The following is a 26,017-nucleotide window of genomic DNA, read 5'->3' on the forward strand; positions in this document are numbered from 1 at the left end:
GACAGAATTTCTTATATAATTTGACATACCAAACAAACAAGACTATTAGTCAAAAAGACTTCATTTGAAGGTTGAATTTTGGGAACTTTGTCTGAAACACCAGAAGGTTTTCAAGCACATTCCTAAATAAGAATTTTATTCCTAAATAAAATTCAATAATTATTTGTTTAACCCAGGTAGCAACAAGAACTTCTAAAGGCAAATGCAGAGGATTACATAATTACTAGCAATACTCTTTTAATAATGAGAAGGTTGAACTACAAGTAATCAAAGATCTGGTAAAGATAAAATTATAAACTTTATTTTTTTAAGGCAGATTAAAGAATAAACATTGTTTACAATTTTGATCAAAAATCTAACAAAACTGTCATTTCAACAGAGAGAAAATCCAAACTCCAACTTCATACAGGTTATTTCTGATATCAAAGCTCATTTATTCCAACAAAATTAACCTTTTTAAAATTCAGTCCCTCCTTTTTCTTCAGGTTATCTCCTATGTTGATACATACTTATTGAGATAAGGGCATCTAGAATATTCCATAGATGTGTTCTTGTAGTCGGTATTGTGATATGCTAACTAAAATTCTATCAGGAATGAAGGACTCCCAGCTGTAGGAATGCTGTCATCCTCAACTCTCAAAGTCCATCAGGGATATCCTTGCCTGAAGAAAGCTGAAAACAGGCCCTCTTCTCAGGTAATCACATCCAATGGTTATTATAAAAGCCCAGCCCTTTTGACCAAATTTAGGGTGTTTCTGAAGGGTAATTCAACTTTTAGTACTCCTGGGAGAATCACTTAAAGCTTCTTCCACCCGGCCTGCTGCCTTTTCCCTCTACCACCTTCCAAAGGCTGTTTCCACCAAGGAAAATTGATCATATTGCATGTCCACTATTCAGAATCTCCACTCTTTCAACCCCTTTGCTGATGCAAGTAGGGATGATGATCTGCTTTGTGCTGGCACTGATGATTATATCCATATAAGAATTCAACCAAGAAACAGCAGGAAGACCCTTACCACTGTCCAAGGGATCACTGATGATTACAATTAAAAAAAAAAAAAACTAGAGAAGGCCTTTAAGAAGAAATTTATGGAAATGGTACTATAATTGAGCAACCAAAATATGGAGAAGTAATTCAACCACAGGGTGACCAACACAAAAACATATGCCAGTTTCTGGTAGAGTTTAGACCGGCTATGGATAACTAGCTGAAGTTTCATGGGTTTTCAACAGCTTTGGCTCACTTAAGCTTAAGTGAGGATTTCCTTGCAATGAGTAGAATTTCCCTTCTGTCCCTTGTCACAAGTTCAAAAATCCCACAGATGGTATAATATAACCATCTGGGGTATGCTTTTAACTTGGACTAGTGTATGCAATAAACTGTCTAGTTTTAAACTTCCGCATTTAAATAGTGGTCAAGCAGTAGGCACCTGGCAGTAATGGGCCTGAAACTAAGCAGTAATGTGATGTTTTAATCCAGCCCACAGCCTCAAGATCACAGATGGGAACATCTTTCTCACCAGACATATCCTACCTAATCGATGTCCAAACACAAGAATGTGAGGCCGAACTTCTATCCGAGTTAAGATTTTGACAAGGCAACAAACTTCAAACTGATGTGTCAGTCATGTAGCTAGCTGCAGAACTTGCAACTCAATTAAGGACAGTTGCCCAATGCCATGTAAAGTAACAGACTGGTTTTTGGTATATTTTTCCCTTCAGTTTTAATGTTATGTAATATATTTAAACCCTTATTTAAATAAAACTTGTTTTCAGAAACAAAAAAAGAAGCAAAGTCTCTAAGGCACAATTTCCAAATATCTCACTTTAAAACAACCTAATTGCAAGCTAGTATTATAAATTGTGGATCTTTTGATTGGTAATTTTTCCTAGGTATCTAATGAATATTGTGGTCAAGAAGCATTGCAAAAATAAATTTTAAAATTAATTAATTAATTAATTAATTAATTAAATTTCTCCAATTTTGGAGAATACTATCCAAAATGTTGTGTATAGATTTTTATTTATGTATTTATTTGAGAAAGAGTGCATGCAAGCAGGGGGAGGGGAGAGTAAGAGCGACAAGCAGATTCTGCACTGAGTGTGGAGCTTGAAAGGGGGCTTGATCCCAGGACCCTGAGATCATGACCAAGAGTCAGATGCTTAACTGGCTGAGTCACCCAGGCACCCTAACACTTTCTTTCTCTCTTTCTGTCTTTCTTTCTTCCTTTTTCTTAGATGTTATATATTTATTTTTCAGAGAATGAGAGAGCACAAAAGCAGGAGGATCAGCAGGCAGAGGGAGAAACTGACTCCCCACTGAGCAGGGAGGTAGATGAGGGACTTGAGGCAGACACTTAACAATGGAGTCATCAAGGTATCCCACCCTAGCCCTTTTTTAATCAAGCAAGAAAAGAAGGCTAAGAGATCCAAAACTCTCCATTTGGTTTCCTTGGCCAAAAAAACTGCTGGAATGGATAAATGAATTCAGTAAGTTCACAAGGATACAAAATTAATATACAGAAATCCATTGTATTTCTATACAGTAATAAAGAAATGAAAACTAACTAATAATGAAAGAGAAACTAAGAAAACAATTAAATTGAAAATTACATCATAAATAATAAAATAACTAGGCATAAATTTAAAGGAGGTGAATAATAATAATAAATCAGGGAGGAAAAACAATTCCAAAAACATGGTAAAGGAGCCTGTATTGTCATTATTATTAAAGTCCCCTCAGATTTCTTTGAAACTTCAATTTACGTCTTCCTTTGCCCTGTTGAAACTTCCTAGTTTTAGTACTTTCTTAAGCCCCAATCCTCAATTAACCTTACTGCTTCAAAAACCACAAAACTAGCTAGCAAGAAAGTGTTAGTCTTGTAAAAGTATTCCATATCATCATTGTAACAAAGTACAAACAACAACAAGTAAACAGCCGGCCTCTAAAGCCAATCTTCTAACTTCCATTATGGACATTTTCTTCCTAGAATTTCCAAAGACTCTTGCCTTCTAAACAAACCAGCAACAGTAGTCTAATATCAAGTACCCTCAAATTACTTTCCTGAAGCTTCCAAACCCATTATTTGAAAAATTATTCTAAACTGTCTGGAGTCATTTTTGGTTGTCAAACTGTAGAAGGGGTTCTACTGGTAGAATATAGAGGTGCTGCTAAACATCCTACAATGTACAGGACAGTCTTTTACCACCAAAAATTATATGGTCCAGAATGTCAATAGAGCCAAAGTTTAGAATACTTCCCTTATATCTTTTGGGCCCATGAAATACATAATTTCATGTAAAACACTTTTAGAGACATCATCAATAAAAAGGTTTAAAGTTCTTTCATACTCATCTTTCTGTATAAGAGTTCCTTGCTACTTGAGATTCCTGGATGGCTCAGTGGTAGAACATGCAACTCTTGAGATCTTGAGGTTGTGAGTACAAGTCCATATTGAGGTTGGAAATTATTTTAAAAATTTCTTAAGTTAAAAAAAGAGAGGTATCTGGGTGGCTCAGTTGGTTAAGTGTCTGCATTTGGCTCAGGTCATGATCTCAGTGTCCTGGGATAGAGGCCCACATTGGGCTTCCTGTTCAGTGGGGAGTTTGCTTCTCCTTCTATCTCTGCCTCTGTCCCTTCCTTATGCATTCACTCTGTGTGTGTGTGTGTGTGTGTGTGTGTGTGTGTGAAATAAATAAGTGAATAATTTTTTTTTTAAAAAGAGTTCCTTGGTAATCTAAAAAAGAAAAAACACATTTCATTAAATGTATACATTCATCAAAATATGAAGATATTCTTTAGTTTGATTTTACTAAACACCTTGAACTAGACAAGAAATTAATTTATAATAGGCCATTATTTTTATAATGGCTAGTTATAACACATAGGAGTAAGAGTAATACCACAATTAGTAATAAAGGAGCACAGGTACTGAAATGACTAACAGATTAGAAGAAAGATGCAAGAGCTTAAGTGGTGATGGTTGCACAACATTGCAATGAACTTAATACCACTGCATTGGACATATAGAAGTAGTTAAAACAGAGGTTAAAATGAAAATACAGAGCCAAATGGTTTGGTCATTGACTTGACTTAGGCAAGTCACCAAATTAGGGCCTAATATATAATATAATTGCAATTTCAACCTTCCCAAGAAATGTAGTCTTCACTAATCAGTCAGGAACTTTCTAGTAAGCACCCAATAAGGTAATCTATCACATGGGTCCTCTTCATCTCCCTAACGAAAATGAGGTGATCCTCCAATAAGTTATCCTAGCTTTACCCTTAATGAAATCTGAGCTGCCCAGAACACTCCTTTATTTTCTTTTGGTAGTGACTAATAACTCATCCTCCCCAACACACACACACACACACACACACACACACACACACACACACTACTTCCTATTAAAAACTTTCCATTTTGTACAAGTCCTTGTCTGTCTCTTACTTGATGGATGGAATGCTGCCCAATTCGTGAGTTAATTAATAAGCCAATTGGATCTTTAAATATAATGTTGAATTTTTGTCTTTTAATAGAAGAAACTCTGTTATATATTTCATCATTTTTTAAAAATGTAATACACCAAAACCACATTCATCATCATCAGTGAGTCAATTGTACTGTGTGTGAATTATATATTGACAGAATTGTTGTGATTATCCATTAACTACCTTCTGCCTATAACATTTGAAGAACCTGAAAACATAATTTTTTATTTCATTATTTTTTTTTAGGTTTTATTTATTTGTTTGATAGAGACACAGCATGAGCAGGTGAAGGGGCAGAATGAGAGAGAAATGCAGACTCCCCACTGAGCAAAGAGCCTGATGCAAGGATAAATCTCAGGACCCTGGGATCATGCCCAAAGCAGACACCTAACTAACTGAGCACCCAGGTACCCATAATTCATCATTTATACATGGTTAAAAAACATGTGGAGTAGTAAAGATAAAACTATAGACATCAATGTTGTGTAAAAGAGCAAAGGAAGGCAGTATGAGAGTGGTACTATTCTGGATAAATTTTAAATTCAGAATTAATATGATTTAGTGAGGGATTGATTCAAATGTAAATAAGAGTTAGGAATAACTCCAAAAGTTTTAGAGTGGGCAATAATGGGAAGAATCTAGTCATGAGATAGAAAAGAGTAATTGAGTAGCAGGTGAAAGTAGCTAAGAAATCAAAAATTAGACTCTAGACTGTATGCTTGATATCCCCAATTAAATATTTATATCTAAATATGATGAGTATTCAGTTCAGGGGAGGGACCTGCTCTAAAAATATAAATATGTGAATCAGGTTATGTGATGGTGTTGATAAGATTACTTAAACAATGAAGCAAGTTATCTCTATTCATAAGTTAAATTCTAAAATAGTAACAAAACAAAACTGTACACCCATACAGACCGTTGAACATACACATTTGTATTGCAAAGGTCTAGTTATATGCATGTTTTTTAAATTAATATATTGGCGGGACACCTGGCTGGCCATTCGGTTAAGTCTGACCCTTGATTTTAACTTAGGTGATGATTTTAGGGTCCCGAAAAAGAGCCCTATACTGGGATTCACACTGGGTATGGAGTGTGCTTGAGATTCTCTCTCACTTCTCTGCTACCCTTCCATGTCTGCTGAATAAGGAAAGGGTTAAGGTATTGGCAGGTAAAGGTAGGAGGCCTCTGGCTGGGCTCTGAAATTATTCCTGGCAGGCAGAAGCACTAAGCCAGAGTGAACAAGAGATAAGGAAACAGACCACCTGTCCCTGAATATTAGTGAGGTTTTGTTTGTTTTGTTTTGGGTTGCTGCAGTGTCTAGTATATCAATGAAAATGGCCAAACCTCAAAGAATTAAGTCACTAAGGATGTTACCAATAGTTCATGCTCAAACTAAGACAGCACAAGAATCTCAAGGCCACAAGCTTCCACAAGGTCAGTTCTCAATAAAATACTGCCACTAGAAACCCTCCATGGCAACCCATTCAGGACCCCTCTCACTCCAGAGAGCTTCTTCTTTCCTTTTTGCTCTCACCTTCACTTCATGAACTTCCATTTCACTTCACCTCTTTGTGTCTGAGAGTTTCATTCTTCAAATCCATGAGACAAAAACCCTGCAATCCTTCAACACCGCCATGTATATGCACTCGTTCTCACTCTAAAATTAATAAAGGGGATGCCTGGGTGACTTAGTCATCAACTGTCTGCCTTCTCATCAGATCATGATCCCAGGGTCCTGGAATAAAGTCCTGCATCAGATCCCTGTTCTTCCCCCTCCCTCGCCTCTGCCTTGCTTTTGCTCCATCTGTCTGTGACAAACAAACAAATAAAATCTTTTTTAAAGTAAAACAAAATAAATAAAATATTAAAAAATAATAATATGTGGAGGAAATTTTGGAGATATGAGACACTTTGAAAAAATTCACAAATCATGTAGCCTAGAAATATTAAAAAATTTTAAGCAGAACTTCAATATGTCATTAATGTGTAAAATATATTTAGACAGTAGTCTAGTTTGCCATTTGTTACTCTAAAATACAATAAATCCTTGAACAAAGTGGAGGGTTAGGGCATTGACACCCCATATAGTTGAAAATATGTGTGTAACTTCTCATTCTCCCTAAGTTACCTAGTAACAACTTCCTGTTGCCTAGAAGCCTTTCTGATAGAACAGTTAACACATATTTTGTATGTTAAATGTACCATATACTATATTCACCCAATAAAGCTAGAGAAAAGTAGATGTTATTAAAATCATAAAGAAGAGAAAATACATTTACAATACTGGACTGTATTTATGGGGGGAAATATCTGCTTATAAAAAGATCCATATGGTTCAAACCCATGCTGTTCAATGACCAACTATATATACAAACCTATTATAAAAATTTTAAAATTATCTAAGGTTACACACGTTTTCAGAGTGTACATACTACCATCTACAGTTGATAGATATATGAACTAAAGCAAAGATGCAATATTAAATACAAACTGTACTAGTGTAATAATTCCTTAGCTGCTCTCTGTTGCTCTTGCAGTGACCTCAAGTGTCATAAATACTTTTCAAACTATGTGACTAATCATCTCCTGAACAGTTCATCTCCTACCACAGAAGAATGTGATCTCTTGCTGTTCTTATGTATTTTCCATGGAGTTTAGTGTAGCATCATGAACCTCAAATAACACCACAGTACCATTAAAATTGCCCCTAGTGATGCTGGAAGTGCTCCAAAGAAGCAAAGTCATGATATTATGACAAAAAGTTGAATTTTCTGATATGTACTGTAGGTTAAGGCCAGCAGCTGCAATTGCCCACCATTCTAAGACAAATGAATCAAACATAAAGACTTTTTTTTTTTTTAAGGTAAATCCATGAAATCATCAATACAGCCAGGCTAGCTGGTACAAAAATTTGTCATTGTCTTTTGAGAAACACCTTTTCATCATGTTACAAACATCACTTTCATGTGGGATTGCTCTCAGGAAGGCATTTCTATAGACTCTTGTAATGGACTAGAAAAAGGAAAAGTCATTATACAACTTAAAGCAAAAGGAAGTTGAAGGGAGGAGTCAAGATGGCGGAGGAGTAGCAGGCTGAGATGACATCAGGTAGCAGGAGATCAGCTAGATAGTTTATTAAACCATTCCAAACACCTACAAATCCAGCAGGAGATCAAAGAGAAGAGCAACAATTCTAGAAAGAGAAAATCAACCACTTTCTGAAAGGCAGGACCGGTAGAGAAGTGAATCCAAAGTCACGGGAAGATAGACCACCAGGGGAGAGGCAGGTTCCTGGCAAGCAGCAGAGCAACAGAGCACAAAATCAGGACTTTTAAAAAACTGCTCCACTGAGGGACATTGGTCCACAGGCTAAGCAGGGATGGAGCCTTCGTGGGGACAGCATGGTCTCAGGTCCCGTGGGGTCACAGAAGGATCGAGGGTGTCTGAGTGTCACAGAGCTCACAGGTATTAAAGCAGGGAAGCTGGTTACAGAGACAGAGCTGAGGAGTGAGCGCTCAACTTGGGGTTACCTTAAACTGTGATCAGTGGCACAGTCAAGCCACTGCTCTTTGAGCAGGGACCCCACAATTGGCAGATCCAGGGACATCCCCCTGGAAGAGCAGCAGGGATCTGCTGGGTTTGGAGACTCCAGGTGGGGCTGTGTCCCAGAGAAAAAGACATGTGGTCATAGGCCAGCCCTCGGCACAAAGCCGGAGACCAGGGAGATGGGAGTGATTGAGTGCTTTTCTCTGAGGGCACATTGAGGAGTGGGAGTGGGGCCTCAAGATCTCCGCTCCTCCGGGCCGGAGATTGGGAGGCCGCCATTTTCATTCCCATCCTCCAGAACTCTACAGAAAGAGTCCATGGAACAAAAGCTCCCTAAAGCAAACCTGAGCAGATTACTTAGCCTAGCCCCTGGCAAAAACACTTGAGAATCATGGCAACAGGCGCATCCCCCAGAAGATTAGCAAGAAATCCAGCCAAGATCAAATTCACTTATCAAGGAGAACAGCAGAATTCCAGAGGAGGAGAAAGCAAAGCATGGAATTCATGGCTCTCTCCCTTTGATTCTTTAGTGTTGCAAAGTTAATTGATTTTTTTCTTATTCTAATTTTTTAAACTTTTACTCTTTCCTCTTTCAACGTTTTTAACTAGTTTATCTTAACAATACCTTTCAAAAAAAATCTTTTTAACCTTCATAGTCATATTTTATCCTTCACTGTACCTAACTTCATTTTTTGTATACACATAGGGTTTTTTCTTCTAAAAAAAAAAATTGGGATATAACTTCTTCCAGTAGATCAAAATATACCTAAATCTAGCACAGGGCTTTGTTCTAGCCTCCAGCCTGAGCAAATTCTCTCCATTTTCTTTTTCTTTCTTTTCCAAACCAACTTACAAACTCCTTTCTTAGAATTTTTTTTTAATTCTCATCTTTATAGTCATACTCCATCCCTTCATTGTGTTTACCCTTATTTTGTGTGTGTGTGTGTATATATATATATGTATACATATATATACATATATACATATATATATATATATATATATATACACACAAATATATATAAATATATTTTTTTTTCTTTCTTTCTTTAAAGTTTTGGGAGGTAGTTTCTTCTAAGAGACCAAAATACTCCCAAAATTAAGTGCGTGGATCTGTTCTATTCACCAGTCTAATATACATTTTTTTCCTTTCCTTTTTTTTATTTTTTTATTTTTTGTTTTGTTAAATTTTTTTTCTGAATTTCTTTTTACCCTCTCTTCCCCCATGATTTGTGGTCTCTTCTGATTTGGTTGATGCACATTTTCTGGGGGTCTTTGTCACCCTTTTAATATTTTATTCTCTCATTCATATATTTTTTTAAAGATTTTATTTATTTATTTGACAGAAGGAGATCTGAAGTAGGCTAAGAGGCAGATAGAGAGAGTGAGAGAGAGAGTGGAAAGCAGGCTCCCCACTGAGGAGAGAGCCCAATGTGGGGCATGATCCCAAGAACCTGAGATCATGACTTGAGCCTAAAGCACAGGCTTTTAACCCACTGAGTCACCCAGGTGCCCCTCCTTCATATATTCTTTTTTTTTTTTTTGTAGGAAATTTATTTTTTTTTTCAGCGTAACAGTATTCATTCTTTTTGCACAACACCCAGTGCTCCATGCAAAACGTGCCCTCCCCATCACCCACCACCTGTTCCCCCAACCTCCCACCCCTGACCCTTCAAAACCCTCAGGTTGTTTTTCAGAGTCCATAGTCTCTTATGGTTCGCCTCCCCTCCCCAATGTCCATAGCCCGCTCCCCCTCTCCCAATCCCACCTCCCCCCAGCAACCCCCAGTTTGTTTTGTGAGATTAAGAGTCATTTATGGTTTGTCTCCCTCCCAATCCCATCTTGTTTCATTTATTCTTATCTGGATAAAATGACAAGGTGGAAAAACTCACCACAAAAAAAGGAACAAGAGGCAGTTCAGAAAGCTAGTGACCCAATCAATATGGAGATTGGTAATATGTCAGATCTAGAGTTCAGAATGATGATTCTCAAGGTGGTAGCTGGGCTCAAAAAAGACATGGAAGATATTAGAGAAACTCTGTCTGGAGAAATAAAAGCCCTTTCTGAAGAAATAAAAAAATTAAAATCTAACTAAGCTGAAACCAAAAAAGCTATTAAGGAGGTGCAATCAAAAATGGAGGCTCTTACTGCTAGGATAAATGAGACAGAGGAGAGAATTAGTGATATAGAAGACCAAATGACAAGAATAAAGAGGCTGAGCAAAAGAGATACAAACAACTACTGGACCACGAGGGGAGAATTTGAGAGATAAGTGATACCACAAGACAAAACAACATTAGAATAATTGGGATTCCACAAGAAGAAGAAAGAGAAGGGAGCAGAAGGTACATTGGAGTGAATTATTATAGAGAATTTCCCTAATATGGCAAAGGAAACAAGCATCAAAATCCAGGAGGTACAGAGAACCCCCCTGAAAATCAAAAAGGATAGGTTCACACTCTGTCATCTAGGAAAATTTACAATTCTTAGTGACATAGAGAAAATCCAGAAAGCAGTCCATGACAAGAAGTCTGTAACATACAATGGTAAAAATCTTAGATTGGCAGCCGACTTATCCAGAGACACCTGGAAGGCCAGAAAGAACTGACATGATATATTCAGAGCACTAAATGAGAAAAATATGCAGCCAAAAATACCATATTCAGCTAGGCTATCATTGAAAATAGAAGGAGAGATTAAAATCTTCCAGGACAACCAAAAACTAAAAGAATCTGTAAACATCAAACCAGCTATACAGGAAATATTGAAGGATGTCCTCTAAGCAATGAGAGAGCCTAAAAATAACAGGCCAGAAAGGAACAGAGACAATCTACCATAACACTTACCTTACAGGCAATACAATGGCATTAAATTCTTATCTCTCAATAGTTACCCTGAATGTAAATGGGCTAAATGCCCCAATCAAAAGACACTGGATATCAGAATGGATAAAAAAAACAAGACCCATCAATATGCTGTCTACAAGAAACTCACTTTAAACCCAAAGACACCTCCAGATTTAAAGTGAGGGGTGGAAAACAATTTATCATGCTAATAGATATCAAAAGAAAGTGGGGTGGCAACCCTTATATCAGATAAATTAGATTTTAAGCCAAAGACTATAAGAGATGAGGAAGGACACTATATCATACTCAAAGGGTCTGTCCAACAAAAAGATCTAATAATTTTAAATAGTTATGCACCGAACATGGGAGCAGCCAACTATATTAACCACTTAGTAACAAAATCAAAGAAACACACTGACAATAATACAATAATAGTAGGGGACTTTAACAGCCCCCTCATTGTAATGGACAGATCATCCAAGCAAAATATCAACAAGAAATAAAGGCCTTAAATGACACACTGTACCAGATGGACACCACAGATATATTCAGAATATTCCATCCCAAAGGAACAGAATACACATTCTTCTCTAGTGCACATGGAACATTCTCCAGAATAGATCACATCCTAGTTCACAAATCAGGTCTCAACTGATTCCAAAAGATTGGGATCATTCCTGCATATTTTCAGACCACAATGCTCTGAAGCTAGAACTCAATCACAAGAGGAAATTAAAGAACCCAAATACATGGAGACTAAAGACCATCCTTCTAAAGAATGAATGGGTCAACCAGGAAATTAAAGAAGAATTGAGGGGTGCCTGGGTGGCTCAGTGGGTTAAGCCTCTGCCTTCAGCCCAGGTCATGATCTCAGGATTCTGGGATCAAGCCCCACATCAGGCTCTCTGCTCAGCAGGGAGCCTGCTTCCCTCTCTCTCTCTGCCTACTTGTGATCTCCCTCTGTGTCAAATAAATAAATAAAATCTTTTTTTAAAAAAAGAAGAATTGAAAAAATTCATGGAAAAAATGATAATAAAAACACAATGGTTCAAAATCTGTGGAACACATATGTGGAACACAAGCGATATAAGCCTTTCTCAAGAAACAAGAAAGGTCTCAAATATACAACCTAACTCTACACCTAAAGAGCTGGAAAAGAACAGCAAAGAAAGCCTAAACCAAGAAGGAAAAGAAATAATAAAGATCAGAGCAGAAATCAATGAAATAGAAACCAAATAAACAATAGAACAAATCAATGAAACTAGGAGCTCGTTCTTTGAAAAAATCAATAAGATTGACAAACCCTTGGCCAGACTTACAGAAAAGAAAAAAGAAAGGACCCAAATTTAAAAAATCATGAATGAAAGAGGAGAAATCACAACCAACACTAAAGAAATACAAACAACTATAAGAACATATTATGAGCAACTATATGCCAGCAAATTTGACAACCTGGAAGAAATGGATGCATTCCTAGAGACATATAAACTACCACAACTAAACCAGGAAGAAATAGAAAACCTGAACAGACCCATAACCAGTAAGGAGATTGAAGCAGTTGTCAAAAATCTTCCAACAAACTAGAGCCCAGGGCCAGATGGCTTCCCAGGGGATTCTACCAAACATTTAAAGAAAAAATAATTCCTATCCTCCTGAAACTGTTCAAAAAAATAGAAATGGAAGGGAAACTTCCAAACTCATTTTATGAGGCCAGCATTACATTGATCCCAAAACCAAAGATCCTATCAAAAAAAAAAAAGAATTACAGACTAATATTCTTAATGAGCACAGATGCGAAAATTCTCACCAAGATACTAGCCAATACAATCCAAAAGTACATTAAAAGGATTATTCACCACAACCAAGTGGAATTTATCCCAGGATTGCAAGTTTTTTTCAACATCCACAAATCAATGTGAAACAATACATCAATAAAAGAAAGAACAAGAACCATATGACACTCTCAATAGATGCTGAAAAGGCATCTGACATAGTACAGCATTCTTTCCTGATCAAAACTTTTCAAACTGTAGGGATAGAGGGCACATACCTCAATATCATCAAAGCCATATGAAAATCCCACAGTGAATATTATTCTCATTGGAGAAAAACTCAGAGCTTTTCTGCTAAGGTCAGGAACACAGCAGGGATGTACATTATCAAGACTGCTATTCAACATAGTACTGGAAATCCTAGCCTCAGCAATCAGACAACAAAAAGAAATTAAAGGCATCCAAATTGGCAAAGAAGAAGTCAAACTCTCACTCTTTGCAGATGATATGATACTTTATGTGGAAAACCCAAAAGATTCCACTTCAAGTGTGTTAGAACTTGTACAGGAATTCAGTAAAGTATCAGGATATAAATCAATGCAAAGAAATCAGTTGCATTTCTATACACCAACACCAAGACAGAAGAAAGAGAAATTAAGGAGCTGTCCCATTTACAATTGCACCCTAGGATACCTAGGAATAAATCTACCCAAAGAGGCAAAGAATCTATTCTCAGAAAACTATAAAGTACTCATGAGTGAAATTGAGGAAAACACAAAGAAATGGGAAAATGTTCCATGTTCATGGATTGGAAGAACAAGTATTGTGAAAATGTCCCTGCTACCTAAAGCAATCTACATGTTTAATGCAATCCCTATCAAAATCCTGTCCATTTTTTTCAAAGACATGGAACAAATAATCCTGAAATTTATATGGAACCAGAAAAGACATCAAATAGCCAAAGGAATATTGAAAAACAAAGCCAAAGTTGGTGGCCTCACAATTCCAGACTTCAAGCTCTATTACAAAGCTGTCATCATCAAGACAGTATGGTACTGGCACAAAAACAGACACATAGATCAATGGAACAGAATAGAGAGCCCAGAAATAGACCCTCAATTCTATGGTCAACTAGTCTTTGACAAAGCAGGAAAGAATGTCCAATGGAAAAAACACAGTCTCTTCAACAAATACTGTTGGGAAAATTGGACAGCCACATGCACAAAAATGAAACTGGACCATTTCCTTATACCACACATGAAAATAGGCTCAAAATGGATGAAGAATCTCAATGTGAGAAAGGAATCCATCAAAAGTCAACAACACAGGCAGCAACCTCTTTGACCTCAGCCGCAGCAACATCTTCCTAGGAGCGTCACCAAAGGCGAGGGAAGCAAGGGCAAAAATGAATGATTGGGACTTCATCAAGATCAAAAGCTTCTGCACAGCTAAGGAAACAGTCCACAAAACCAAAAGACAACTGACAAAATGTAAGAAGATATTTGCAAATGACCTATCAGATAAAGGGCTAGTACCCAAAATCTATAATGAATTTATCAAACTCAACACCCAAAGAACAAAAAATCCAATCAAGAGATGAGCAAAGGACATGAACAGACATTTCTGCAAAGAAGACATCCAAATGGTCAACAGACAAATGTTGTCTGTTGCTCCACATCACTTGGAGATATGATCAGGAAAATACAAATCAAAACCACAATGAGATATCACCTCACACCAGTCAGAATGGCTAAAATTAACAAGTCAGGAAATGACAGATGCTGGCGAGGATGCGGAGAAAGGGGAACCCTCCTCCACTGTTGGTGGGAATGCAAGCTGGTGCAACCACTCTGGAAAACAGCATGGAGGTTCCTCAAAAAGTTGAAAATACAGCTACCCTATGACCCAGCAATCACACTACTGGGTATTTACCTTAAAGATACAAACATAGTGATCCAAAAGGGCACGGGCACCAAAATGTTTATAGTGGCAATGTCCCCAGTAGCCAAACTATGGAAAGAACCTAGATGTCCACCAACAGATGAATGGATAAAGAAGATGTGGTATATATATACACATATATATGTGTATACACATATATATACATATATATGTATATGGTGATATATATGTATATATATGTGTGTGGATATATATGTGTATATACATATATATCTTACTGTTTCATACTTTGCTTTCAAAGCATTGCCTTACTCTGTAATGATGCTTCTCAGAATAGGAGAAGAATGTGAGAATAGGAGAAGCTGTGTATCAACCTATCATCACCAGTAACGATTTCTTCTTTAATGTATCTGTGTCCAATTTTGTATTATAAATGTGACTGTAATACCATATGCAGTAAGATTTTGTAATGATTCATTCATTAATGTATAGTCTGACGATCGAGAAGCACTATACACAGGGCGCCTGGGTGGCTCAGTCGCTTAAGTGTCTGCCTTCGGCTCAGGTCATGATCCCAAGGCCCATATCAGGCTCCCTCCTCAGTGGGGAGCCTGCTTCTCCCTCTCCCACTCCTGCTGCTTGTGTTCCTCTCTCGCTGTCTATATCTGTCAAATAAATAAATTAATAATCTTAAAAAGAAAAAAGAAGCACTATACACTACACACTACACTGGCTACCAAAAGCAACCATATTGCCACTTCTTTGTTATCAATGCACAAATTGTTAAACCTGTAAATAAATATGAATTTCTTTTTCACATTACCTTTTCCTTTTTGATGTCTAGTTTTAGCACTACATACAGCATCTACAGTGTTTTCTATCATATGTAAGACAACACTGATGCAGATACTGGCATGATGATTCATGGTATGACAGATGACATAAATTTATACTGTTGATAAATACAATTCTGTAAGTGTATCTTATCTTACTTATGGCTTTATAGTAACTTTTCTTTAGCCTACTTGAAGAATACAAATATAATACTTATACAAAATATGTGTTAATCAACTGTTTATATCATCAATAAGGCTTCAGGCCAGCAGCAGGCTATTAGTAAAGCATGCTGCAAGGGGTTAATGATATTAAGAGTAACAAGAAACATAAAGCTTCTTTACCAGAGACCTGTTTCTTCCTAACCAGTCATTGTGTCTTTTAGACCACACTAACAAATCCACTAGATATCTCTGCAGAAATGAAGACTGACACAAATATAGATCACTGATATGATTCCAGCCTATGAAAAGCAAGGCCCACATTTATCAAGGTTAGGAACACAATATAATTCAAGGAATTTTATCCCTCTCATAGGAAAACAAATAAGCAACAACAACAAAATCATTAGGAGCAGTGGTTTTTGTTTTCATGTTTTCAATTTCCCATACACATGCAACCTTCAAAAATATGACACTTTTTCATAGCGGTAGAGACATTTTAAAAATGAACTCCATGAACTAATTATAAAAAACAGAAGACAAACAAACAACAACAAAAAGAAACCAACAACTTTTTACTAAAGTAAATGCTGGAAAACAACATAAATCCCAGAGGGAGGGAAGAAAAAGTAAACTTTGTGCTTATTTTATACACAATATATCTTGTGCCAATTTAGTCATAAAAAATTATAATCCAAACTTTTAAAATGTGCTGTCAAATAGGAGGAAATATGTTTTCTATCTTTAGTTTTTAACAGCTTATATATTAATGTAAAATTTAAATTATTTTACTGTGGTCCAAGAGTTTTTTCTTCAAGCATAACTCTTATTACTCTTCTTTGTGCATCTGTCTTGGTAAGGACTGCTATAGCTCAAAATGGCTAAAATTCAATAAAAAGCTAACAATCTGTATATCTGACAAGCCTTTGGTCCAACACCTTCTAAAGGGGACCTGGTGGAATTAAGCTGGATGACTTTCCAAAGCACTTAGAGGTCAATCAGGATCAGGAGCTCAACTTAGGCCCAGTGCATCGGGAATGCTTTCACTGTTCTAAGCCAGAAGATAGGGTAGCCTAGCCACACAGTCCTTAACACCACAGCTCCAGAAAGAAAAGGGAAGAATATGAGAAGTTACAAAAGTTATGATTGAAGAAGAAACTGTTAACACTACCATAAAATAATTTCAAACTTTACATTAATGTCAATGAATCTCACATTTTAAAGGTAATATAGGCATTTTAAAGAGATCTCTAATTTTTTAAGGTATAATTTATGATAGAGGGGAAGGAAACACAGGAAACAAAGAAACACAAGCAAGGAAGAGAGACAGATACAGAAGCAGAATCCTAAGCAAGGAGCCTGACACTGGACTTATCCCAGGACCACGGAGATGCTTAACTGACTGAGCCACCCAGGCATCTCCATATATTAAATTTGAAAATCTAATTACCTTTATTAAGGATTCATGAATGTATGCTATCAGCATGCTATCTAGCAGACAGAAGAGAACTTCAAAAGGCTACAAAATGGAAAGTTTTTTTTTATTTATTTTTTCCATTTTATTTATTTTTTCAGCGTAACAGTATTCATTGTTAAAATGGAAAGTTTTTTAAAGGCAGGACAAGGAAGTCATAAACAGAAATATATGCATATATTATTCCAAATGAGATCACCTTCATTTGGGGACAAAAGAGTCTGACTAGTGAAAGTACCTCATCTTACTTTGAATGGGCCCATATGACATATTACATTATCAGTGTGGATCAGTGGAAATTACTAACCAGTTTAGACTGCATTTCCAGGGGAGAAGGAAAGTACAGTTAGTTTAGGGTATGCTCTAGGTTAGTGACTTGGCCTTGATACCATTGAGACCTATGGTTTCTTTTCACCAATACAAATAGTCAATTATTGTTGGTATGACTCTAAGTAATATAATGTTATATATCAAGTATATCTCAATTAAAAAAATAAATAAACAGATAATGATCAGACCATATATAAAAATAGAACTTTCTCCTGCTAACTGCCTAGGAAATCAAACCTTAGCTATAACAATCGAGATAGCCAGATTGTTATAAATCATACCTCTAATAACCAGATTGCTATTTTTAATAATAATCCAGAGCTAAACAGTAATTTTTATAATGATCATTCCAAAATGGCCATAATTTGATTAATAATGGACATGTTCCTTAATTTTTATCCCCTGATTCAATTTAGATACAAACAAAGCCAATATACACTCCTAACAAAGCATGTAGGATTCCTCTTTTCTAGCTTACTTATCTACAGTTTCCTTAGCCAATATTTTCCAATCAGGAAAGACCTGGCATCTTTCTCCAATATAAAGCTTTCCAATCTCCTGCCTACCTCTGAGCTGAATGATTGTGACTGATTCTTTTACTACAGCAAACTCAGAATTGATAGCTTTGGTTTTTCTCATTCAGCTGGTCTTATTTCTAGATTCCTTTCTGATGTAATTGATCAGAATTTAGACCTAGCTTTCAAGAATTTTAAAAAGTTCCTCAGGGGATTATGTTTAACCAAGGAAGATATCCATGGCAAAGAACTTCAACTGTTGTGATCCTTTCCAAATATCTCTTTCTACAGCTTTCTCTCTTATTAAGAAATGTTCACATTCCTCTTTGAATTTAGACTATTCTTCATCTTATCTACCTTTCTGTTGATACTGTGAAAATTAATAAAAGGAAACTTCCATAAAATGGAGCTTGGAAAAATTGGCATTCCTACCGTTCCTTCACAACTGCAAACCGGACAGGAAGAGACAGATCTTGCTTGTGGATACTGCTTTACTATACTTACATAAGGAAGAAAGATTTATCTCTTCTCTCCCAGCTTCCCACAACAGTCCAGCCAATAAGAATACACTATATTTTTTAACTCTCTCTGTAGCCAATGTACTTTTTCTATATAGCAGCTTCTTCAAAGTCCCCTTCCTCTAACATAGAGCATTAAGAGCCTTCCTGCTCTTTCTTCTCCAAACTTGCCTATGGCTTTGATGCAGCTTACTTGTTCAGAATTGCAATTCTCTGCTGTTCCCCAGTAAACCCTTATTTTGGGTTACCATTACTAGGCGGTCAACATGGGGATCCCAGAGAAGACACCAACAGTTCCAGGACTGATGAGCAAGTAAATGGTGGGTACGTATAGAACTGATTGGACTTAAGTCTTTCTCTCCAACCTGGATTTCAGGGTAAGTTTTCTCCTGGATTTGGAGCTTCCTTCTTTCTGTCTGAACTGTCTGTGCTTACCTGGAATTTTTTTTAAGTCCTTGGTTTTTGTTTCCATCTTCTGAAAGTACTTGTTTGGTATTTAGTCTGACTCCACCCTGGAATTAGACTGTTTCTGATAGAATTATGTTTGCCTTTGGTCTGAATCCTGTTTGGAATCACTGCTTATACAGAACTGTGCCAGTTTGAACTGTTAGCCTTCAGTCCTATTTGATTGGATTGTTTGTTGGAATTGTGTTGCTTGAAATTCTGCAAGCCTTTGGGTCAATTCATTTTGGGAACTGGATTGTTTCAGTTGGAACTGAGCCTATTAGAACTGTGTAGTCTTTGTTCCTAGTCCTGTCTGCTGTTTTACTCTTCTACCTCGAACTGTACTAACCTTCAGCCCAATACCTCTCTCTCTCTCTGGAACTATGCTGGTTTCTAGTTTGATTCCTAAAAAGTCTCTAAGAAATGGAATGACAGTCAACATAATGCTTTAAGAGTGCTCAGCCCTGGGACTTTAGCCAGTTAATGTTTGAAAACTATGGTCACTCTGCTTGAGCCTTTATAACTAAATAGACAAAACAAAAATAACTTAGTATTTCAATGACTATTATGGGGTACTTTTTAAAAAGGATTTTATTTATTTATTTTAGAGAGAGAGAGCAAGAATAGGAGGAGTAGAAGAGGGTGACAGGCAGACAGAGGGAGAGGGAAAGAATCTCCAACAGACTCCACACTAAGTACATAGCCTGACCTGTAGCTCCAACCCACAACAATGAGGATGTGATGTGAGCAGAAACCAAGAGGCAGACTTAACTGAGCCACACAGATGCCGCAATAAGGAACTTTTGATCTCCCCAAATTTGTTGTACTAGGAATTAAATTAGGAATCTATAGCTCTGAAAGAGAAAGAAGCAGGAAAGAAAGAAAGTGAGAGAAGGAGAGAGAAAGAGAGGGAGGAAGAGAAAAAAAAAGGGAGACAAAAATGTGATTGGAGTGTTTGTCTAAATGGTACCTTGTGGCTTCCAGCTGTTTTTAGGATTCTAGGTTTGCCTCTTCACAAAATATTATTTCTAAATTACCTGTGACAAATGCTAAGATGTAAAAATAACTTCTTTTCTTCCTGCCTCATCTTTGTCTGCAGACACATAGCAGCTATCTTGTGCTCACATCCCTCTTCTTATGCCATTTTCCTCTACTCTCTCTGCCAAACTATCATTTCTTCCAAATCTCTCCTTACTTCTTCCTCTTCCGAACCTATTAATATCTACCTCTTTTATTACTTCTAAGGCCTTTGGGTAAGATCAAGTATAAAATCTACCTCTTTAAGTCTTCTGAGGATCTACATAAATCTCAACTTTTCTATGTTCCCTATGATAAGGGTGACTCATGAGCCATAGTTAAAGTTTTGTTGAGTGACTGAGGATCCTCATAAGTTTGTTAAAAAAATTTAACACAGTTATTTAAATTTACCAATCTGTTTGCTCAGATTTGTATCAATTGGTGCCCACTCTTGTTGGTGAGTGTCAGCCCAAACAATGCATTAAGCTAACCAGAAGGGAATATCTTGAAGGAGATTTAGAAAAAGGGAACATCTTGAAGGGAATTTAGAAAAAGAGGCCCTTAACTCCTGGCAATAGGGATGCTAGACCACTCAATGAAAATCCCCATCAGGCAATTACGGTAGCTTTTCTCAAGCCTTCTGATGGGAACAAAATTCAGGTTTACACATAAAATGTAGTAAGTCCATTCATGACTATTATAAGCAACTCCAAATTGTGTTTAAAGAATATTCTGCCCTTTATTTAGATGTAGCCACCATAGCTTTTAACTCTATTTAGTAAGGGGCTGAACTGAGATTTTTCTCTTTCAGTTAAAAGGACCAAAGTAGAATGTAAAACAGCCCACTCCTTAATTTTAGTTAATATGGCCAACTAGTTCAGTAGCATCTAGATAGGTCACATAAAGATGCTGAAATTTTCAATTTTCAACTCCTACAAATGAAAGCCCCTAAAAACTACCACCACCACCATCTATCCCAGAAACCTTCTAGTGTGTCACTGTTGCAAAGAGCCAGGGCATGTGAATTTAAGTGTTCCAGATGTCTTCAGTATTGTGGCCGTGTGTCCAATGTACTCCCAATTCCAAACGATAAGCTCCAAGGAACTATTGGGTTCTTCCTAATCCTCCCTCTTAATTGACTTATGAGAACCCACTCCAGTCTGGGAATTGATCTGTGTCTATATTGACATTAGAGTTACATTCCTGTGCTCAATCCCAGTACTATAAAGCAGCCCCTGCCTCAGAGTATTAAAACAGTTCAAATAGTCTAAACTCAAAATCAACAGATTCCTGTCTCTGAACTTATTCCCTTTGTTTAGGCCCTTTGAGAGATACAGTGTCTTCTTCTGCCCCTATTAATTTATTGGGCCAAGATTTCTTTAAAAAGAAAATTCAACCACAACTTTTCTCTTGAAAGGGGGAATAATTTAGAAGTTAAGAGTAATAACCAAACTGGCCAATACGGGGAATTAATATGACCATTTGACATCATTTCTATGCTCTGTTTCTGATGTACTACAGCTAAATCTGGGAACAATGACCACCTGTCCATATTGGAACAACTGCCATCTTTTTTGTAGGTAAAATCCTCATCTGTCGTTGACAGAATCCACAGTGCACCTCCTGTCAAGACGCAACCTTTCATCAAGATTCAAGACTGAGTGGGTTAGTCATTAAGCATCTCCCAAGCTGAGGTCATGATCCTTGGGTCCTGGGATTGAGTCCCACACGGGCACCCTGCTCAGTGGGGAATCTTCTTCTCTAGCTCCAGAAGGAGCCTGCATCTGCCCCCTACTTGTGACCTCTCTCTCTCTCAAATAAATAATTTAAGCTTTTTTTTTAAGTTGCAAAGAGATCCCTTGAAACCTCTTTCCAAGAGTTCAATGTCCTATATGGGCATTCAAGCCCAGAGTAGAAAATCCCAAATCTCAGAGCCTCACTAGTACCTGTGAGACCCCTATTTTACCAGTAAGAAAGCTCAGTGGCTGAGGATAGAGGTTTGTACAGGACTTCCAAGAAATAAATAACATTAATCACTCAGAACTGTATCATTCCTGATCCTCATACACTACTGGCATTCATTCCCATTAAACACCAATTTTTCATTATAATTAATGTATAGAGTGTATTTTTCGTATTCCAATAATATCTGATATCTTTTCGCTAATGGCCATACATCTAGACAGTCATGGCCCAGGGTTTCACAGAGTTCTTACTTTTCACAAACATAAAAGCTGATTTGGATGATTAAAAGTTTTCTGCAGACTGTACCTTATTATAATATCTAGATGATTTGCTTTTTTTGTTCCCCTTTTCATACTTCTTCACAGGAGACACCATTCACCTATCAAAACTGTTAGCCAGGGGCACCTGGATGGCTCAGTGGGTTAAAGCCTCTGTCTTCGGCTCAGGTCATGATCTCAGGGTCCTGGGATGGAGTCCCACATCAGGCTCTCTGCTCAGCAGGGAGACTGCTTCCCCCTCTCTCTCTGCCTGCCTCTCTGCCTACTTGTGATCTCTCTGTGTCAAATAAATAAATAAAAGTTTTTTAAAAAACCTGTTAGCCGTAAAGCATATAAAGTCTCCAGAGGAAAAATTGCCGTTTTCTCAGACTCAGGTTACATGCTTATACCATCAGATCTCAAAACAAGGTCTTCATTTGGGTCTAGATGAAACCACTTACAACTGCTTAATATTGAAAGATTACCTTTGAAATCTCCACAACAATTTATGGAAAACTTCTGTAATCAATACAGATTTTTGCATATTTTTTGATAATTATTATTTAAAGAACAAAAATGATAAATATTGTGCTGGGTTTGCTATTATAACTCCCATTTAAGTCCTTAAGGTAGGACTTTTACCTGTCACTATTTCAGCTCAAAAGGCTGAATTATATGACCTTATGAGAGCTTGTACCACATCCAACAGTAAAACCATAAACGTTAATATCAATAGTTGGTTTTGCTTTGGGGTAGCTTATAAATTGGGGATATTATGGAAACAATGAGGTGTCCTCATCTCCAATGGCAATAAAATTTTAAATGGCTTCAAAGCCCAAAATTTATTCAATACCATGCTTCTTCTGGCTGCTCTGGCTGTTACTAAGGTTCCTGACATTCAAGATGCAACTCCCTGGAGGCCAAGCTGATCCAACTTGCTGATATTTCACTCAAAAGTGCTGCTGTCAAGGAAGCTAAAAGCTAAACCTCTGTCACAGTCCAAAGGGATATTCTCCCAAAAGATAATTTTGGAAAAATCAGTAAGAGATACCCAGTAATTGGCCACAGAGAGAGAACAATATTGGAAAATTAATAATTTGGGGTTTGATAAAAAGAGAAAATTCTGGTTTGGACTAAATAACAATCTGATCTACCATAAATTCTAAATTCTCCACACTTAGACATGCATTGAATCATTAGTCAATGGCAAAATGGTAGCATTCATAAACCCTTATCAGTTGGGGAAATGTTAACAGGGGCACAGAAACCACCTACTTCACTTTCCTACCTGTCCAAAGTATAATCCAGGGAAAGTATAATCCAGGGAAACATGTCTGTACAAATGGATTTCATACAGCTTCTCCATCTCATGGATGTAAATGTTTTAGTCATGTTGTGTATGTTTTTTAATGACACCAAGCCTTTCTCTTATAGATAAGAGATTATCTATAATGTTAGAAAAGATTATCTGTTAGAAAAGATTATCCCTGGGGCACCAGGGTGACTCAGTGGTAAAACATCTGTCCCCACCTCAGGTCATGATCTCAGGGTCCTGGATCAAGTCCTGCATTGGGCTCCCTGCTCAGCACAGAATAAGCTTCTCCCTCTCCTCTGCTACTCCCTTGCTTATTCTCTCTCTCTCTTTCTCTCTCTGACAAACCCATAAACAAAATCTTGAAAGAAAGAAAAGAAAGGAAAGAAAAGAAGGAATAAAGGGGAAGGAATGAAAGAAGGAAAGAAGGAAGGAAGGGAAAAAAAGAAAGAAAAAGAAAGAAAGGAAGAAAGGAAGAAAGAAAGAAAGAAAGAAAGAAAGAAAGAAAGAAAGAAAGAGAAAGAAAGAAAGAAAGAAAAGAAAGAAAGAAAGGAAGGAAGGAAGAAAGAAAGGAGAAAGAAAGAGAAATGAGGGAGGGAAGAAGGGAGGAAGGGAAGGAAGGAACGAAGGAACAAAGGAAGGGAGGAAGAAGGAAGGAAGGAAAAAAGAAAACATTATTCCTCCTGGGGAACACCTCTCAAACTTTCTAGTGATTAGGAAACTCATTTTACTACATCCCTGGGATGCAAACATAGTTCAATATCACAGGATATTAAGAGTTTTGTGCTGTTTTACCAGTACTGGTCAAAGACATTAACAATTCTGTGATGTTTTACCAGTTTTACCCCACTTTCATTGTGTATAGCATCCTCAGTACTCAAGCTTAGTTAAACACAGTAACAGCACTATTTAGATTCAACTGGCAAAGCTTGTAGCTCCAAATAGCTTTGCTGAAAGCTTTGCCAGTGCTTCTAAATCTCAGATCCAGTCCCTCTGGAACTCATATACTCTCACCATTTAACACTAGCACAGAATGTCCAAAGCAACACAACAATAACAAAACAAAAACAAACAAACAAAAAAACTAGAAACCAGTATCTTTGATAAATACAAAAGCAAAAAGCTTCAACAAAATATTAGCAAAACAGATATGATAGCATATTAAATGTCTGACTATGGTATCAGGGTAATGCTGTCCATGCAAAATGAGATTGGGATTGTTCCCTCTTCTTCAATTTCTTATAAGAATTTGAAAAGATTGGTATTAACTCTTCTTTGAATGTTTGATAAACATCACCAGTGTTACTATCTGTTTCTAAACTTTTATTGTTAAGAGGTGTTTATTATGGGCTCAATCTCCTTACTTACTATTGGTCTAACTTTTCTATCTTTATGATCCACTTTTCATAGTTATATGTTTCTAGGAATTTACCCATTTCTTCTAGTTTACTCAATGTGGTGTTTTGGGGTTGTTGGTTTTTGGGTTTTTTTTTTCCCAAGATTTATGTATTCATTTGAGAGAGACATTGCTTCTTGGCCTTTTGGCTAAGATCAAGTGTATTCATTTGAGAGAGAATGCAAGCAGAGGAGGGACTGAGGGAAAAGGAAATGGAGAATCTGACACAGACTCCTTCTGAGGGCAGAAACCAATGCAGGACTAAGTCTCATAAGCCTAATATCATGACTTGAGCCAAAACCAAGATTTAGATGCTTCACCAACTGAGCCCTCAAATATATTGTTCTTACCAATCTCTTAAAACCTATATATTTCTGCTGTATCTCCCTCATTTTTTGAGTCTTTTTTTTTTCCCCTTGCTAAAGGTTTTCAATTTGTTCTTTCAAAAAAACAACTCTGTTTTGTTTTTGTTTTTTTGTTGTTGTTGTTTTTTGGGGGGTTTTTTTGAGTGTAGGGGTTGGAGATGATTTTTTTTTTTTCAGATTTTATTTATACATTTGAGACAGATTGAGGGGTGAGGAATATACAGAGAGTGACAATTGGACTCTGTGCTAAGAGTGGATGCAGGGCTCTGAGATCATGATCTGAGCAGAAATCCAGAGTCACTCACAGGCCACCTGGGTGACTCAGTCAGTTAAGCATCTGCCTTCAGCTCAAGTCAGTTGGGGTCAAGTCCCAAGTTGTACTCCCAGTGGGAATCTCCTTTTTCCAGGTTCTGCCATTACCCTTGCTCATGCTCAGGAACACATACTCTCACAAATAAATAAATAAAACCTTAAAAAAAAAAAGTCATTCACTTAACTGAGCCACCCAGGTGCCCCAACATTCTTAGTTTTGATGGTCATTTCTATTGTTTACTGATCTTTCTTTCTCTCTCTCACTCCTTCCCTCCTTTTCTTCCTTTTTCCTTCCTTCCTTTCCCAGTTCTCTTCCCTATTATTCTTTCCTTCTGCTCACTTCAGGGTTAGTTTGTTCTTCTATCTCCATTTTGTCAAGGTATAAAAAGTATTTATTTTACATCTCTTTCCCCCTTAATAATGGAACTTCTTCAGCTGTATTCTAAAGGATCTGGTACATTGTTTCCATTTCCTTTGCTGAATATTCATTTTTTAAGATTTAATTTATTTATTTGACAGACAGAGATCACAAGTAGGCAGAGAGGCAGGCACA

General features: G+C 37.0%; 1 pseudogene; it reads left to right on the forward strand.

Annotated features, from left to right (window-relative positions):
- The first annotated feature begins 882 nt into the window (after positions 1-882).
- The window catches only part of LOC123935792, a 31,885-nt pseudogene continuing 6,750 nt past the window's right edge, over positions 883-26,017 (forward strand).

This window comes from Meles meles, chromosome Y (genome assembly GCF_922984935.1).
Source record: "Meles meles chromosome Y, mMelMel3.1 paternal haplotype, whole genome shotgun sequence".
NCBI lineage: Eukaryota > Metazoa > Chordata > Mammalia > Carnivora > Mustelidae > Meles > Meles meles.